The sequence below is a fragment of the Pelodiscus sinensis genome, chromosome 1 (assembly GCF_049634645.1).
Source record: "Pelodiscus sinensis isolate JC-2024 chromosome 1, ASM4963464v1, whole genome shotgun sequence".
Lineage (NCBI taxonomy): Eukaryota > Metazoa > Chordata > Testudines > Trionychidae > Pelodiscus > Pelodiscus sinensis.
The window spans coordinates 14,615,988-14,630,606 of NC_134711.1; the positions used below are offsets into that span (position 1 = coordinate 14,615,988).

General features: G+C 48.2%; 1 protein-coding gene across 1 annotated transcript in view; it reads right to left on the reverse strand.

Annotated features, from left to right (window-relative positions):
• FRMD4A (FERM domain containing 4A) overlaps positions 1-14,619 on the reverse strand; it is a 567,858-nt gene that overhangs the window by 528,630 nt on the left and 24,609 nt on the right. The window lies entirely within an intron of this gene.

Genomic DNA, 14,619 nt, shown 5'->3' on the forward strand with positions numbered 1-14,619 from the left:
GAGCTTGTCAGGAAGCCTGGGAGGCAAACTGAAAGACCCCTGGACGTTGGAAGATGTTTAAATGGGGCAGGCAAGAAAGCAAGGTTTATAGTCTTACCAAATATCTCAATGATCTAGCCTGATTTATTGGCTTGTTTACAGCCACTAGTGCTGACTCTTTGTGCTCTGTGCTGTTATTCAGCTCTAAATTACCCCTAAATGTCTTCTAACAGCTCAGCAAGCAGTGGAAGCATTGGTAATGCTTCTAGACAACATTGACCTCTCATGGTTCGGCAAATTCTCTGGTTCAGCATCGGTCAGGTCCCGAGGGTGCCAGACTAGAGAAGTTCATCTTGTAGCAGCAGCCCTGTTACAAAGTCAATGGAATTAAGCCCCAGGGCCCCATACACAGAAGCACATTATCTTGGATCGTGGAAAAGCCATCATTTCATTTGTACTCCCATGCTTAGCAGAGAGTTTGCTGGTAAATGCATGCTGACCCAAAGAAGAGCTTTGTAGGGCTCTTTGTCTCACTCACCAGCAGAAGTTGGTCTAATAAAAGATATTCCCTCACCCTCCTTGCATACAGCCCAGTTTATGTGAGGTTAAAATTGAGCCTTGTGCCCGAGAGGTATCTTTTATCTCTAAATCAGGCACAGGATACTATGACCAGATGTCAAATTCAAGTTGATTAGCTTAGCAACCATACTTAGGTGAGTGAGAATTAGCCTGGCTAAGTAAGTAGCTATCATAAAATTAATGACCTGTTGGTGCCAGCTCTACTGCCTTAAAACTGCATAAGCAATTACCCTACTGAAATATTAAAGACGACTGTTACAGTTCTAACACAAGATACCATTATAAGATGATTCAGAGGATGAAAGCATAGCTAATTATAGACGAATTTTGCAGGAGATGTGTTGTTAGGACTGCAGACAATATTTAAAGGCACGTGTGGGCAGTTTCAAAGTACTTTCAGAAACCTGAACACAGATATTTGCTGGTTATAAAATTGGTAAGTCTTTCAGGGGCAGAAGTAACCCGTTAACAATGTCCTTTCCTCCAATGACATTACTACACTGTTACTCTTAGCTGCTAATAGGATTCCAGATACAAAGCACTTTAATCCATGGGCCAGTCATGGTTGTCTAATTTCAGTATGGACATACCCCCAGAGTCACCATTTTTATATTGCTCCCTTCTCTTAGACATAAGTTGCAATACTTGACTCCCCCAGATCTGGCCAGTTCTACCCATCCCTGCTGGTTCATTTGCTTCTAGAGGAAACTGATGGGGCAAGAGGTTCCTGCCTCCCTCCACCCCTGAGCTGGGATGCAGCTTGATCCTGTATGATTGTATAATCCATACATCTCATGGGTGTGGTGTACTGTCCCATCTACTGGGTCCAAGACGACATACAGCAAGAATAATGAAGGTTCTCTACAGCCTTGGCAGAGAGCCAGCTGGCCTTTGGCTCCTGAAGGTGAAGCTCATGAACTAAGCCCCAGAGATTCCAGATTCGATTATGCCGGTTGGTGTTACAATTGTATGGGATCAAGATGTAATCTTGCCCTCTGTTATGACTAAAGCCATAGCTGTCGACCAAAGTTTGATTTTAGTGAAAAACGCAAAGTTGACAACAGTGAGACATTTAACAAATTTGCGCCAATTTTGCAAATTGTTTAAAAAAAAACCTCACCAAACTAATCCCTCACCAAAATGGTATATTGTTTGTTTATGTTTATATTTGAAACCTTTTTTTCTTCAAAATTTCTTTTAATTTTACTTTAAAAATGCTCAAAATCAAAATGAAACATTTCCTTGCAGGTCAAAAAAATATTTTGTTTAGCACAAGATTTTTTTTTTCAATACACCAAGAAGTTCTAAAGGTTTTGTTTTTAATTACAGGCAGTCCCCGGGTTACGTACAAGATAGGGACTGTAGGTTTGTTCTTAAATTGAATCTGTATGTAAGTCAGAACTGGCGTCCAGATTCAGCCGCTGCTGAAACTGATCAGTTTCAACAGCGGCTGATTCTGGACGCCAGTTCTGACTTACATACAGATTCAACTTAAGAACCCCAGGCATCCCCAAGTCAGCTGCTGCTGAAACTGATCAGCGGCTGATTCCAGGAAGCCCGGGGCAGGGGCTTCCTGTAGTCAGCCACTGGTCAGTTTCAGCAGCGGCTGACTTGGGGATGCCTGGGGCAGAGCAGCTGGGGTGCTGCTGGGTTGGTCCAGTAGCGCCGCCGCTCCTCGGCGCTACTGGACCAACCCAGCAGCACCCAAGCTGCTCTGCCCCAGGCGTCCTGATTCAGCCGCTGCTGAATCTGACCAGCAGTGGCTGAATCAGGACGCCTGGGGCAGAACAGATGGGGTGCTGCCCGGTTGGTCCAGTAGCACCCAGAGCGGCGCTACGGGACCAACTGACAGCGCCCCAGCTGCTGTACCACAGGTGTCTGGAGCAAAGCCACGGAGCACGGGGGCAGCGGGACAGCCCAGACGCGCCGTGGCTGTCCGCTGCCCGCGTGCTCCGCGGCTTGGCTCTGCTTTGCCCCCCCCCCCGTCCTCCTGGTCTGCAGACCAGGTGGATGGGGGGGGGGCAAAGCAGAGCCAAGCCGCGGAGCGCGCTGCCAGCTGACAGCCCAGACGCGTCTGGGCTGTCCCGCTGCCCCCGTGCTCCGTGGCTTTGCTCCAGACACCTGTGGTACAGCAGCTGGGGCGCTCCAGGGCTTGGCTCTGCTTTGCCCCCCCCCCCCATTCCCCTGGTCTGCAGACCAGGGGGAGCGGGGGGGGGGGGCAAAGCAGAGCCAAGCAGAGCCAAGCCGCGGAGCGCGCGATCAGCTGACAGCCCAGAAGCTGACAGCCGGGCGCTCCGCGGCTTGGCTCTGCTTTGCCCCCCCCATCCCGCTGGTCTGCAGACCAGGGGGACGGGGGGAGAGGGGCAAAGCAGAGCCAAGCAGAGCCAAGCCGCGGAGCGCGCGATCAGCTGACAGCCCAGAAGCTGACAGCCGGGCGCTCCGCGGCTTGGCTCTGCTTTGCCCCCCCCATCCCGCTGGTCTGCAGACCAGGGGGACGGGGGGAGAGGGGCAAAGCAGAGCCAAGCCTCGGAGCACGTGGGCAGCGGACAGTCCCCGAGTTACGCGGATCCAACTTACGTCGGATCTGCAGTTACGAACGGGGTTCCTCTCCCTGGTCTCCAGCAGACCTGGGGGTATGTCTACACTACCCTCCTAGTTCGAACTAGGAGGGTAATGTATGCATACCGCACTTGCTAATGAAGCCCGGGATTTGAATTTCCCGGGCTTCATTAGCATAAGCGGGGAGCCGCCATTTTTAAATCCCCGCTGCTTCGAACCCCGTGTAGCGCGGCTACACGGGGCTCGAACTAGGTAGTTCGGACTAGGGTGCCTATTCCGAACTACCGTTACTCCTCGTTTCACGAACTACCGTTGCTCCTCGGTTCGAAGCAGCGGGGATTTAAAAATGGCGGCTCCCCGCTTATGCTAATGAAGCCCGGGAAATTCAAATCCCGGGCTTCATTAGCAAGTGCGGTATGCATACATTACCCCGCTAGTTCGAACTAGCGGGGTAGTGTAGACATACCCAGGGAGAGGAAGCAAAGCTATGGATCAGGCCCCTATCACATAGGGCATTCTTATTGGTCAACAATTAATATATTTTAGATTAGTTTCCATTGTAATCAACAGACTCTGCATGTGGAGTGACACTGAACGCAGGTGTTGGCAATATGAAGACAAGATGGCCTGATAGGAAAGATTAGAAAAAAAAACTTGATTGTGCTGCAGATTCATAAGATGATTTTTCCATAATTCATCCCAAAATTGGATAATTTAGTTTTATTCAAAGATTATCTTAATTTACCTAAATGTCTTTGGAGTCTAGAAATCTACTTGGATATCTCCAGAAAAGAGGATCTTTGCATTTTTTAAGGACTTTCTTTGCTTTTTAGGCCATGACAGTGATGCAATGAGAATAACTTTGGAATGGTATTTTGAATCGTTACTTACAGCTTCCCCTAACACCTCTAAAGCTAATGACATTTGCTTCCATAGCATCTATTAGTATAATAGATGCACAAGAGGGAAAATCATGCTTGTGGAAAGGACCTTCAAGTGAACTGTGAGCGTTTTGTGCTCCAGAGTTCAAGAGTACAAATTAGCGGCTAGGCTGTGACTTCAGATTCTCACGTGCATTTCCTGTTGACCCTATCTAACCCCACAACGTAGCTGTAAGATCAGTTGTGGGCAACCGCAGCCCAAAGGCCGTATGTAGCCCATTGGGATTCTACCTGTGGCCCACAGAGACATTTTGTTTACTGTTACCCATCTGCAGGGTTGCCAGATTCTGCTGGGTTTCATCTGTGTAACTTTTTTCCTACCCATACTATAAAAGTGACACAACTTACAGCAAGGGCACATGAAGGGCAGTGAGTGCTGATTGCACACAACACTGTAAGAGCCATATGTTCCCTCTGCATCCAATCAAAATGCTGCTGTGGTTCAACTGACACATCCTGCAAATTCTAGTTACGCAAGTGCTGTTAGCAAAACTACTCTATCCTGGGAGACTGTGTCGGTTACGACAATATTGCAGCCCACTGAGATGAAGGAGGGCCACTCATATGGGCCACTCACTAGCCTAGGTTGCCTTTCACTGCCTAAGATGCAGAGACCATTTTGAGCTCAACAGGCTCCAAGGTCCCTGAAACAGTGCAGGTCCTCTGAACGAGTCTGCAGGGTGGAATAAAAAAATTGAGGGGCGAACTGGGGGGAGTATGGTAGCCTACTGCAGTATTTTGGAGCAGAGGTTTGGATATTGCACTAAACCCCTGGTTCCAGCTACAGGAAATGTGCAATTTGCCATGACAATAACATAACTCATATGGCCTGAACAGACATCTTGGTGACTCATAGGCTAATCTAAAAGCTTAACACGGCTGCCTTTGAAGCAAGACTTCTGTTAGTACTTTTAAAATAGGGATTCTGCTTCAGCCAACTGAGAAATGCAATTATAAATGCCTTGTTTACAGTCTGTATTATTTATTTGTTCTCTTTATATTTGGGAGAATAGGTTTAAAAAAATCAAATCAAATCTCTCCTTTTGGTTTTCTCTTTCAACAGGCACGCACATTGCTGTTTAATTCTGGTCAGAAGAAATTTTTAAGAGGTACGTTTTTCAGAGGCATTGCCTAAGATTCAAAGCAAGCAATCCTCCTTTAGTTGGCTGTTTGACATGGCAACTTCTCTGATCCAGATTGCATTTATTAATATTCACTGCTGTGGTTCTCAACCCTCTGCTTGGAAAAACAAGTGTTAGAGGTTGAAAGTGTTAGGAGAGACAAAAGCTACATAATGAAGGGCAAAACTACTCTAAACTACCAGCCAAATGTTCTATATAATAAATAGCAAAGAACTGATAGTTGTATGTAAACCTATGTAATACCAGCCACCTCAAGTACTATCGTTTCATTTCAGCTTTAGCAAATGTTCAGTAGAAACTCTAAATAGGACAAACCTTATTTTGGTTTGCCTGGTAGTGTAAAGTTTGCCAAATAGGGCAAGAGGCTCTGAGACGTCTAAAGTCTGCCTTCTAATCAGAATGTCCGCTGCCAACCCCATTCAGGGAAGACTTCAGTGTAATGCATACAGAAGCTATTTTATTTCTCCATGTTCCATCATTCACACAATTGATCTTACTCAAATGTCTTCCCTTTTCCTCAACTCACCATTGCCACCCTCTTTGGACCTAAGGTCACGTGCACCCTGAAAGGCCAGACCAAAGGTCAAATCAAGAGTGGATGTATTTCTAGAAGATATCTGTTGCTCGAGAAGTTAATAAGCACGAAGCAGAAATTATGGGGTAAAGATCTTTAGCTTGGGTTATGCAAGAGGTCAGATGATCATAATGGTGTCTTCTGGTCTTAGAAGCTAGGAATAGATACTAAAGGTGTGTTGAATAGACAAGTATCTTACTGCTCACATAAGATTATTCCCCCTGCCAATACAATATTATTATTCTCCAATGCTTCATCCATTGAAAGCCAGGCAGCCTACCAGAAGTACCCTGCTGCTTCTAGAATGCATTACAAAAAAGGTACCAAGGTGATATTTACAACAAATGCTGGTCACCCAGCTTGTTTTGTTGCCTGCCTTGTAAATCATCAAAGAAATCTGCCCCCATCCTGCTCCATTACATCCTTTCCCACAAGCCTTCGGCCTGCTCCACCTCCTCTCCTGAGCATGCCCTGTCCCTGTTCCTTCCTCTTGCTCCTAGGGCTTCCTGAACACTAAAAATCAGCTGTTTGTGGTGCTCTGGAAGTGCTAGGAGGGTACGGGAGGAGTTAGTAAATGGGGCTACCAATGGGTGAGAGGTGCAGAGGCAGGGAAACAGGGGCAACTTGGCTGCCAGTGGGTGCCCAGTACCCACTAATTTTTACCTGTGGATAACCTACTGTATAGAAAATTTTACCTATATACACCAAAGTGCTTCAAGAAATCAACCTCTCTGCAGTGCAGTATTACTACGGGATGGGTGAGTAACTGTAACCTATTTTATACTTCATTCATTTCAATTTTTCTAAATTCTTTGAAAATCAGTATGCTCTCAGTTATCCAGAATAGTCAACTAACTGGCACCTAGCATTCCCCCAACATGCCAGATAACAAAGCTTCTACTGTACATCTTATAATGTATTCCATACTGTAAGGCTACATCTACACTGCAATGCTATGTTGGGATACTCCAGTATCCCGAAATAGTTATCCCGCATCTTCACAGCAAGCCCGTTTTTTTGGGCTCGCTATTCCAACATCCCTGTAAACCTCATTCCACAAGGAGTAAGGGACATTTTGGAATAGCAGGTTATTTTGAAATAAGATCGAAATAAGATTCACGATTTGTGCAGTTAAATTGCGTATCTTATTTCAAACTACGGTGCAGTGTAGACGTAGCAAAGAGTCCACAGGTAGATCCTTTGCAAAGGACTTTTCTGCTACAAACATAAATGTTCTCATTAGAGAAACAATGAATAATTGTAGAATTCCAAACTTGATTGCATTGGGAGTCGGGGCAATCTTTAAGAATAGCCTGAGGCAGAAGTCGAGGCCTACAGGCCTGTGAATGAAGGGGAGAAAAGAGGGTTTGCACTGATTTTCTGAATACATTTCAAAACCAAAACAGCCTCAAGTAGCTAAAAAAATAGAGTCATATTCTAAACTATCCCATTTAGACAGGGGGCACCATCCAAAAAACACAGCCTTTATCACCATAATAGTATTTAATGTGATACACAAAACATTCTCTGTGCCCTGGAAAACTTCCATTCATTTTCCAGCCTGATTAGCAAACAAAGAGGTGCCAGTAAGTAGCAGCTTTATGCATTCTACCCAAAGTTTTGAACTTTGAAGATTTGCACATCATTAATAAAAAGCCTGGCAGGTTTTGGCCTTGTCTACATTAGACAGAGGTGAAAGTAACTTAACATTTCTTACAAGTAGTGTCCTATTGCAACCCGGGTCTCTGCCAGCTCTTTAAATAGCTCCTCCCGGCTGGCTTTTGCCACTGCTCAGCCAGCTCTTGTCCCAGCAGCACATCACGGTGTGTCAGCTTACTTTCACCTCTGACCTGAGACATTTTTTTTTAAACATTTGCACCAACATCAGCAGGGTGTAAACCAACTGGTTTTAGCAATGTTGGAAATTTTAGTTTAAAGTAAGTGCCAGTGATCACTGTGTTGCCTAAAGCCTGTTTTGAGCAAGGTTAGATGACATTTTTAAAAAGCCAAGCAACTAATTTGGACTATCTATGCAGCTACCTCTGGTACCTATATGGTACTTTAGTCCCCGAGTGCCTCACTGTCTTTGTGAACTTATCCTCAAAGAACCCCTGTGATATAGGGCAGTGCTATGAACTCCATTTTATAGCCAGGGAAATCTGCAAACAGAGGCTAAGGGTACGTCTAGACTACATGCCTCTGGCGACAGAGGCATGTAGATTAGGCTACCGGACATAGTAAAATGAAGCGTCGATTTAAATAATCGCCGCTACATTTAAATTTACATGGCTGCCGCGCTGAGCCGACAAACAGCTGATCAGCTGTTTGTCAGCTCAGCGCGATAGTCTGGACGCTCCCCTGCCGACATCAAAGGTATTTGTCGACCACCCAGGTATGCCTCCCTATGAGCCTAGCCCCCCCACACTCCGCCCCCAGAATGCCAGCTATGCCTCCCTATGAGGCATACCTGGGTGGTCGACAAATACCTTTGATGTCAGCAGGGGAGCGTCCAGACTATCGCGCTGAGCCGACAAACAGCTGATCAGCTGTTTGTCGGCTCAGCGCGGCAGCCATGTAAATTTAAATGAAGCGGCGATTATTTAAATCGACGCTTCATTTTACTATGTCCGGTAGCCTAATCTACATGCCCCTGTCGCTAGAGGCATGTAGTCTAGACGTACCCTGTAAGTGACTTACCAAAATTACACAGAAAGACGGTGGCCAAACAAGGACTTAAAACCAGATATCTGAAGTCTAAGGCTAGCACCCAAGCCACTGAAAAACCTCTCCTCCATGGGTGGTCGATGAAGGTAGGGCTGGGGGAGGCAAGCCCCCAGCTCTACCCCCAGTCCTGCCCCTTCTGCTGAGGTCCAGCCACAGGGAGGAGAGGAAGGCAGGTGCACCACCCCACCACAGGCTATGTGCCCCAGCTTCCCCAGCCCAGAGCTCAGGAGGGTGAAGGGTATGCAGCCCAAGACTTCCCGGCCCTAAAGCATAGCGGGGGGGAGATGTGGGGCAGCACATGGCTCCAGCCTTCCCAGCCTTCCTGGCCTGGAGCACAGTGAGGGTGGGCGCTGGGGGCAGCAACACTTTGTGCAGTGTGCCTATAGCTGGCATTCTGGGGGCGGAGTGTGGGGGGGCTAGGCTCACGGCTTGGGAAGGCAATGCCTTCCCCTGCCTAGCATACCTGATACCCTGCTCTTCTCTCTGTTAGCACAGTCATTGCTATAGGTAGCATAGGCCTGCGCATGGGGTTTCCCGGGTGTGCCCAGGCACACCCTAATGTCTCAGGCCACCTAGCCTGAGCCATTTTTGCACCCTGGGCCCCACCTGGCCCGGCAGCACGACGCGGCCCAGCAGCATGGCACGGCGCCCCTGAGGTGCCCGGAAACGCCCCCGCCCAGCACGGCAGCATGGCGCGGCGCCCTTGAGGTGCCCGGAAGTGCCCTCGCCCGGCCCAGCAGCACGGTGCGGTGCCGTTGAGGCGCCCAGGGGCGCCCCCGCCCAGCCCGGTAGCACCACCTGGCGCCCCACCCTACAGCACTGCGCGGCACCCCGGGGGCGTCCCTGCCGCCCTACAGCACCATATGGTGCCCCGAGGGTGCCCCTCCCTGGCCCTGCAGCTTGGGCTGGCTCTGACTCCAGCCCTGAAAGCTGTAAGGCAGAAGCTGAAGGTAAGGAAGGGGGGGAATAAGAGGAAGGGGTGGGAGAGGAAGAGGCTTTTGTGGTGGGGGAGGGTGGAGGAGGAAGTAAGAGGAAGAGGTGGAAGGGGCCTATACAGAGGGAGAGGGGGAAGAAAAGAGAAGGCACCAAAGGGACAGGTTAGAGGAGACAAATGCTAGGGAGGAAGTGGAGACAATGAGGAAAAGGGCAGGAGGGGAGGTGTAAGTGGGAGGGGGGACAGGGTGATGCTGGAAGAGGAGAGGGTAAGGACATTGGGGATTGGAGGGCGAGGTGCTGGGAGAAGGCTTGACAGAAGGGGTAGGCATGAGGAAGGTGGGGTTGGAGCAAGTCATGTGTGAGGGCACAGGGGCATGAGGGGAATGGGGGCAGAGAATGGTGAAGGGATGGACATCAGGGAAAAAGGGCAAAGGGGGCAGGGGCAGTGAGGGAAGCGGGAGGCACCTGGAGGGGGCAGGGCTAAGGGAATGTGCAGGTGACAGGGGATTCTGGGGGTGAAGCAGACACCTGCAGGGGAGGGACCAGCACCAGAAGAGAGAGGCGAGGGAGGTGTTAGACGAAGGGATGAGGAGGGGTAGCTCACATGATCCAGTGGGGCTCCTGGAGGAGTGGGCACAGGGGGGAGAGAAGGGCTGGTGGAGGAGGAGCAGGTCTCAAGAAGGCTGAGGGCAGTGAGAAGGGAAGGAGTCAGGACAGCAGAGGAGAGTGAGGGGTTGGGGGGCAGCAGGCACCAGGGGAGTTGATGGAGCAAGGGGAGGAGACATGGCAGCAGAAAGGGAAGATAGATATTTATTAATAACTTGGGTGCCACAATGGCACATCCAAACAAGCCACATGAATTCGGTACTGGTGCACAACACAAAATTCATTCTGCTCATGGGAGGAAACTCTTAGAGGGAACACTTCCTCCTGCCCAGCCTCTCCACCCCTGCATTAATGTCACACACATTGGATTAATGCAATTGCAGGATAGTTGCATGGGGGGAGGGTTGGTGGGGACCAAATTAATCCCTATTGGTAGGAGGATGGTGGGAAAATTCCTTGAGTCGGGCGTTACATAACACTTTTTACTTTTGGTCATGTGCCCATCTTGCCCGGAGAGAGTTACCTCCAGGGGCGTGGCTAATGGGGGCAGGGGCATGGTTAACAGGGGTCAGGGGTGTGGCTAATGGGGGGTCAAAGTGCATTTTAAAAACATTCTTTGGGTGCACACCCTAATGAAATGTGCTGCGCACACCTATGATAGATAGACTTCAATGGTAGTTGTGATAGCGGACAATTTTAAGAAAAACAGTGCTATGACGCCACAATCTTTGAGAACTTCAGGCACCAAATCCAACAAAACCACCTTAGTCACCGAAACAGGCTTTCCTCAGCTTCACAAGCCATATGATCATTCTCTTCATGTCAAGTATTGCAATAATCAAGAGAGTGACATGAAGGAAATGGACAAGTAAGAAAAAAAAAAGTCTGGAACCATTTGATTAAAAACAATCAATAACAGTCAGAAAGATCCTACCAAGTGGGAAGCATAAATGGCTTAGGGTAGAATACTGAAAAAGACCAGATAAACAAAAGCAGAATAGTCATCCTTCTCCTCTCACATGGCTGGAGGCAGATAAAATAATCAGGACATGGTAGTGGTTTCAAAGTAAATGCAATAATTCTGCCGAATATTGCAATCCATAGCTCGCTGACCCATGACTCTGTAATGATTACTATGCTCCTCTCCGGTGTATAGCAATCTTCTGCCCCGATTCAGTGGCATTCAAACAGGCAATACAACAAAAACGAACCCGTTAGCCTAGCTCAAAGAAACTAATAAAGAGGCAAAATTCTTCCTCCCCCACCCCTTTTTTTTTTTTACAGAAGTAAATGCATTCTGCCTCACATTAACCTCCTGACACTTTTTGTTCAGGGATGAAAAGGTCAGGGCACCCTAAATCCTCTCCACAGGGTTCTTCTCGGCAAGTCATTGTGAAAATACTGGGGCTATATTGCATTCCTCTGTCACAGGCTCCAATGGTTATGCGCAAAAAAAGACACATGCCACAGATACTGAGCAATCACACCTGTTATTTAATATGCATGAGGCAGATCCTTAAATCCTAGCTCATAGCTAGCAATCAGAGTAGCCATTTTCCTAATTCACTGGCTCTAAAATGTCCATATAGGAACATATAACATAGGCCTTGCCTACACTAAAAAGTAGCTTTTAACTATACTGACCTGAGGAAGAGCTCTGTGGAGCTTAAGATCTTGCATTCCAGCAAGAGAACTTGGCCCATAAAATATATTACTTCACCCTCCTTATCTCCTTAACTATGCTGGTATAGTTAAGTGATACAGCTCTTCTAGGGCAGACACTCTTCTATCAGTTAAAAGATGCTTTATACTGGAATAGCAATTCTCAGTACTAGAGGAATAATCTACAAGGGTATGTCTACACTACCACCCTAGTTCGAACTAGGGTGGTTAATATAGGCATTCGAAGTTGCAAATGAAGCCCGGGATTTAAATATCCCGGGCTTCATTTGCATCTTGCTGGGCACCGCCATTTTTAAATCCCTGTTAGTGCGGACTCCATGCCCACGGCTACACGCGGCACGGAGTAGGTAGTTCGAATTAGGCTTTCTAATTCGAACTACCGTTACTCCTCATGGTGCCCGGCAATATGCAAATGAAGCCTGGGATATTTAAATCCCGGGCTTCATTTGCAACTTCGAATGCCTACATTAACCACCCTACTAGTGTAGACATATCCCAAAGGAATAATCTACAAAGAATATATATTTCTGTCTGTCTGTGTGTCCATCTGAAAGTCCATTTTTTCAAGAACTCCTCCTAAATAGTAAGAGCGAGGGCCACCAAATTTGGTATGCAGCTTCCTCTTCTCCTAACTTAAATCAAGGATAGGGTTTGTTTCCAGGACAACTGGAAGCCCCGGGAAAAGAACTGTTTTCTGTAACATACATAGGGAGGGGCTGCTGTTCAGAGGGATGTGATGTGAGAGTGGCTACCGAGGGCGGTGAGACCGCAGGGGAGAGCTAGCCTGCAGAGTGACCACTGAGGGCAGCGGTACCACCAAGAGAGCAGCCAGCAGGGATGAGGCTCTGCCATCATGCCTGCTAGCACACCAAGTAAATAGCCTCTTTGCCCCAAATCCTTTTCCCCATCCCAGCCATTGGTCGCACTGCCAGGGGAAAGGCCCTGGTAGCTGTGGAGGAGAGGGCGTACTGGAGGGAGAGAAAAGGCCCATACCAAATGGGACTAGGGTTGCCAGATGGCTTCAACAAAAATACCGGACACACTTGACATTACATCACAATCTATATTACATCTTATTTAGAAAATATCAGACATTCATATTTTCTTAATTTGTTTCCTGAACAGAAAGCTCAAATACTGGATTGTCCGGTTCAAAACTGGACACCTGGCAACTCTAGATGGGAACCCGCCCCCCAAACCCTTACCTGCCCTCACTCTTGCATTCCCCCACTCTGGTCGCCTGCACTGCCGCCCCCCCCCCCCTCCAATCTCTAAGGGTATGTCTACATTACCCCACTAGTTCGAACTAGCGGGGTAATGTAGGCATACCGCACTTGCAAATGAAGCCCGGGATTTGAATTTCCCGGGCTTCATTTGCATAAGCCGGGCGCCGCCATTTTTAAATCCCGGCTAGTTCGAACCCCTTGCCGCGCGGCTACACGCGGCACGGAGTAGCTAGTTCAGATTAGGTTTCCTAATCCGAACTAGCTGTACTCCTCATTCCACGAGGAGTACAACTAGTTCAGATTAGGTAGCCGCACGGCACGGGGTTCGAACTAGCCGAGATTTAAAAATGGCGGCGCCTGGCTTATGCAAATGAAGCTCGGGAAATTCAAATCCCGGGCTTCATTTGCAAGTGCGGTATGCCTACATTACCCTCCTAGTTCAAATTAGGAGGGTAGTGTAGACATACCCTAAGCTCCTGCCTTGACTCCTACACTCCCCACACTTCCAGCCTCCTGCCCTGCAGGTCCTGAGAAATGCCAAATAAGTCTTCTAGTACTGGTATAACCATGTCCACACTAGAGTTTGTACTAACATCTATATTAGCAAATCAAACCAAAACAAAAATCACACCCTTAACTAATATAGTTATACTGGTACAACTTTTGAGTATTATTGGTTATATCAATAAAATCTCTTCTAAGAATAGGTCTGGCTGGACGGAAGGAGGGGGGACGGGAAGCAGAGCTGGCGGGGGGGGAGGGAGTCCACTCCGGGTGGAGCCGGAGTCTAACAGGCTGCGTCCCTGGCAGGCACTCCCTCTGGTTGCTAGTAGAAGCCGGGCGGGGTCCCCGGCTAGCTCCCTGGCCTGCCTGCGGCTTGTTCTCTCCCCTCAGCCACAAGTCACCCCCAAAGCCTGCCTGGGGCCTGTTTCCTGCCCACCTAGACCTCCGCAGCTGCCAGGAGTCTATTCTCCCTCTTCCCCCATCTGACACTGCTTCCGCGGGCGGGGAGGGGAGAAAGGGTTTGAGGCCAGGGGGCTACTTACCACTGTGCACCTGGAACTCCAGCCCTGCTGGCCACTCCCTTGCTGGTGTGGCTGCCAGGATAGCTCTCCACTGCCCCCAGTGGCCACTCTCATTTCACACCCCTCTGAACAGCAGCCCCTCCCTTTGCATGTTATGGAAAATTTTCCCAGGGCTTCTGGTTGTCCAGGCTCAACCAAACCCTTACCTTGCTTTCAGTTAGGAGAAAAGGAAACCGAACTACATATTGAATTTGGTGGCCCTCTCTCTTACCATTTAGGAGAAGTTCTTGGTCAAATGCACTCGCACGCACACACACACACACACACACACAGATGCTTTCTCTAGTTATTATAGCTGGCTGGATTCATGTCACATTCCCTTTGTGTCTCTAGCTTTAAAAGGGGAACATTCGCATTGTAGCTAAACCTTTGTATACATGTCTCTAGAGGAATACCTTTGATGAAGGGAATCAAGAATACTTCACAAACCAAGAAAAGAAGAGTGAATTAAGTGTTGTTGATAAGCAAGATTTGCACTCAAGGATAGAGAGGTGTGTAAGTATTTTCTTCTGTGCTGATATAGAACAGCACCTAGCAGATTAGGGCCCTAGTCCATGGATAATCCACTTAAACACTAAAATAATG